The sequence below is a fragment of the Eptatretus burgeri genome, chromosome 2 (genome assembly GCF_056783735.1).
Source record: "Eptatretus burgeri isolate ZD-2024b chromosome 2, Ebu_testis_v1, whole genome shotgun sequence".
Classification (NCBI taxonomy): domain Eukaryota; kingdom Metazoa; phylum Chordata; class Myxini; order Myxiniformes; family Myxinidae; genus Eptatretus; species Eptatretus burgeri.
In genome coordinates, this window is record NC_140962.1 from 99,979,334 (window position 1) to 99,984,504 (window position 5,171).

Genomic DNA, 5,171 nt, shown 5'->3' on the forward strand with positions numbered 1-5,171 from the left:
AAATATATATGAATACATATCGACATACAAGTATATATATATGTGCCCTCTGGGTGATGGGGAAAGCTGAAATTTTGCTTGCCAATGGACATCGATGACCATTACACGATAAAGAAAATCACAGAATCATCGGATGACATCCATAAATGAAAATTTAAATTAAATAAATAAATTAATTTAAAAATGCAGGTCACTGACCCGAGACAATGGGGAAAGCATGGTAATTTTGTGTGCCAATGGACATTGAAGCCGATACACCAGGAAAAATCACACAACCATCAGAAAGCATCCATAAATGAAAATATGAAGAAATTAAAATAAATTAATGAAAAATAAAATGCAGGTGAGCAACCCGAGACAATGAGAAAACAGGTTCGTATGCTTACATAATGTGTAAGCACACCTGCAAGTATATATATATATATATATATATATATATATATATATATATATATATATATATATATATATATATATATATATATATATATATATATATATATATATATATATATACTGAACAAAAATATAAACGCACCAACCTAAATATCAAAGTCAAGATTGCCATTATGGGAAAATGGTCAAACCGATGATATGTTTGAGCAATGGTTCCTTTGTTTTGCTCAAGACAGATGTTCCCATTGAAATTGACCACTCTGAGTGTGTGGACTCACACGTTGAGTAATCCTTCCCATGAGCACCATGGGGCTTGACAGAGTGATGGTCAGTGAGCGTGACCAGGACACAAACACTCCCTATAGCTTGCCCTATAAAGGCCTCCCCAAAATGTGGACTGGTGCCAAATGTCAACATGCCACAGATGTCACAAATCTTGAGGGAGCGCGCCATTGGCATGCTGAATGCTGGGACGTCAGTACGGGCCGTTGCAGCACACTTCAATGTCCACGACTCCACCATTAGCCGCCTGAGAACGCGCCTCAGAGAGACTGGAAGCACCGTGAATCGCCCACATGCCCGACGACCACGTGTGATCACCGCCGGTCAGGATCGTCACATGAGGCTGCAACATCTCCGGGATCGACTCCGACCGGCCACGAGGACTGCCGATGAGACTGTCGGGCTGCATAACAGGCGCAGGCGATAATCTGGTGATGTCCATGCGCCGGAGATGCACCGCTCTGTGCGACGCCAACGGTGGACACACCCGCTACTGACTGTGTGAACTCTGACAGTGACACCTCGGTTGTGTCGGCTGTTGTAGCGCAAAGACTGTCGCCAGAATTCTCAAGGAACTCTTTGAAATTTAATGCTCAATTGTCATGGATTCGATAACCAAATTGTTGTGAAGATTTAGTATTAATGACTTCGAGGTAAAATAGTAACAATCGCTTGGTGCGTTTATATTTTTGTTCAGTGTATATATGTATTTAATAACAGGAATAGATTCCTGTCTGGGGCTCGTGTTAAAAATTCGACAACCCAGGACTCAAACCCAAGGACATAACTTCCACGTGACAGCCCACTGGGCTATTGAGTCTTTGGGTATCCTCAGAAATTTCTCACACCAACATTGCAAACTTCATAATGGCTGCGATCTGACGTGCCTGCTCGGCAGACCCCATGTCTGCATGTGTCGGTATAGGTGTAGGTGTATTCCAGATAAACCTCAGGGCTGGGGGGGGGGGGTAGCATTGGGATACTCATGCGTGGACAATTTGTAAACGTCTTTGCAGCTGTGGAGGAACTCTTGGAAGGGTTTGAAACAGCAAAAGCTTTACCTTGGGTAGTCTTTCATGGTTGCTTCATGCAGATTCTTTGGCTTGAAGAAAATGTGAGCAGTCGATTTATTTATATAATACTAGCCACCAGGATTTAATTGATTAGTTGAGAGATAATTGGTTATTTCCCCCATTCACAGGTGAGAGATGTGGGTGGGTCTTCATTTGTCATATATATATATATATATATATATATATATATATATATATATATATATATATATATATATATATACATCTTCTTCTTCTTCTTCTTTCGGCTGCTCCCGTTAGGGGTCGCCACAGCGGATCATCCGTCTGATCCGCATAGAGATTTGGCACATGTTTTATGCCAGATGCCCTTCCTGACGCAACCCTGGTCGCCTCTTACGACACAGGGATATGGTACACCTATTTTAACCGAGGTATACACCAGCCCAGTATATTGGTACTCATTTCATATTGGAAGGATGACAGGCTGAGTCAACCCCCTGGTGTCTTAATTCAATGGCCCAACGGGGCTTGAATTCAGGACCTTTTGGATCCCAAGCCGCTGCCCGAACCACTGCGCCAACACCAGGCTCATATATATATATATATATATATATATATATATATATATATATATATATATATATATATATATACACATACATACACATATACTCATCTGTGAGTAGGCTCAGCGAGATTCAGCAATCATTTATAATGAACTGTCAAATTCCAACTTCAGCAACATTATGATGAGGACAGAAACACGTTGCAGGTTCACAAGGTGCCTGCAAGCACTATATTCTTGGCATAAGTCAACTAAATTGCCAATCTTCACTTCCATGGTTGACAGATGCTCATTATTTTGGTACACACAAAGGAAAAGCATTAACTCCATGATGGATAATGTTATGTAGAAGTTCATGATACATGATAGCATGCCGTCAAGAAACAGTAATTATTACATGATACAGATACGCCTTCACCGTCGGCAGAATATGTCAATGCAGGTGAGTTGCTTACCTGTGAGCCGTCTGCCCTTGGCTTTGATTGCCGAAGGAATCACATCAGAAGTAATAGGTCTCGGTTGCAGTGTCTGTAGGGGGCACTGTCTTGCTGAGTACCTTATATGCCTTCAGATGCGTCCATAAGCTCGCTGTGCCATCTACTTGCCCTTGCTTGTGGATATTAAATATCTCAGAATATTTTAATAAGTGGAGGCTTTTTGAACAACATTTTTTTTAATATAGTCGTTGAGTCTCACAGATTATCTAGCTTATCAACAGACGGCGGCAGGTTAATAGGCTGACAGGGACACAGGTCGATGACAATACATGACACCTCACAATAGGAGTAGAGTGGTGGGGAGAAAAAATGGTTTTGGGTTCAATGAGAGTAGGGGATTAGGAGTGAGTAGAGGAGAAGGCCTTGCTAACTTACCAAATATTCGTATGAGTTCAACAGATCGCCTCATGAAAACTTTTTGGGTATTTCCATCGAAGCACTTTCCTGATGGAGCAAATAAAAATAAAGACCAATTACTGCACTGCAGTCCCAAGAACAAAGCAAGACATAACAATGCCAAACTGCCCGGATCATCAGCTGGGCGCCGTTTTTCATCGAGGTTTCGATCCTTTCAGCACAGAACCTCTCCAAACGGCTGATCCACAACCCCCAGTCGCAGGTCCACATCAGTAGATTATTCAACATCAATGGACCTACAATCTCAAAGTTGTGTCCAGTCAGTCAACACAGCAATGTAATATCCTTATTCAGACTTATTTAATTATTATTGCTATTTGAAGTTTTACTACATTTGAATAACTTCAATCATTCACCACTTTATATGATAATATATTAAGTGATAAACACTATACCTTGCAGACATTCCCATTACACGGCACCTCAATCTAACCATGGACTCAAACTTTCATTAATAACCGATTTTAACATGCTGCACTGCATATCCGAGCAACTACCAACAAATTATTTTAATGCTTAATTGCAATGTATTTCATAAATAATATTTACTTTATTTTATTTACTTATTTGATTGTTAATTTTTATTCAATACAAATAGCTCATTTATTTTATATATATATATATATATATATATATATATATATATATATATATATATATATGTATACATACATACATACATTGGGACCATACTCTGTGCAAAGCATTGGTGCTGCCTTCGCAGTCTCCTTGGCGATTGGACACAATCCTGGATGGGTCGCCACTCCGACACCGGAAACCAGCAATCTGGCACTCATTTTGCTGACCTCAGAAGGATGACAGGCCACCTGGTAATACCCCACCTGGTATTAATTCAACAGCAAGTGGGATTTGATAGGGGAGAGAATATGGCATTGGTTCATGGACCTGAAAGATCCCATCAACAAATGCTTTGTGAACAGTAACTACCAGTGTCGTCGTTGCTGGGAGGCTGCTTTTGCATCCCTGAATCAGCCTTTGGGTGGAGCACTAAAGTTAGTTCAGATAGAGAATAGAGGTTAAGGTAAGGAAAAAAACCTGTCATATACCTGTACGGGGTGTGGGGGGTATGGAGGAGCTCACTCAGCACCCCCCCCCCACAGGTCAGGTCAGGTATGGGAGCATGTGCCAGAACAGCGCGTCGCTGCGTCCACTTTCCGCCGGTACTCCAGGGGCCTCCGTCTGGCCATCCCCCAGGCAGATGCCAGGCCCATCCCCATCTCCTTGAGATGATGGTCAACCTGCTGCAACCACGAGGCATGTGGTCAGCCCACTGGCCTCCTCCACTCATGAGACTCCCTCGCTGAGAGAATCTGGTGAGCAGGATCAGCGTCAGGAAAACGAGCCACGTGTCCATACAGCCGCAACTGATGCTCACGGACGATGCAGGTAACAAATCTCATCCGAGTCTCTCTCAGCAACCGCTCGTTGGACACAAAATCCGACCAGCGATAGCCAAGGATTCTCCGAAGAGACCTGGTACCAAAGGAATTAAGTCTCCGTCACAGATCCTTGGTCAGAGTCCAAGTCTCGCATCCATAGAGCAAGACTGGAAGTACCAAGGACCTGAAGACTCAGACTTTCGTCCTCCCGCACAGGTACCGGCAGCGCCACACCCCATGATCCAGTGAATCCATGACTCCCCAGGCCCGACCCAGACGTCCATTGACCTCTGACTCGCAGCCAGCAGAGACATGAATATCACTGCCAAGGTAAGTGAATCTCTCCACGACCTCAACATCCTCACCACAAACAGACACAGACAGGACAGCAGCATCCAAGATGTCACCGAAAGCCTGGATCTTAGTTTTGACCCAAGAAACCCGTAATCCCAGCGGCTCCGACTCCTCATTCAGCACCTCGAGGGCCCCCAAGAGGATGTCTAAAGTCTCCACAAAGATGACCGCATCATCTGCAAAATCAAGGTCCGAGATCTTGACATTCCCAAACGATGCACCGCAA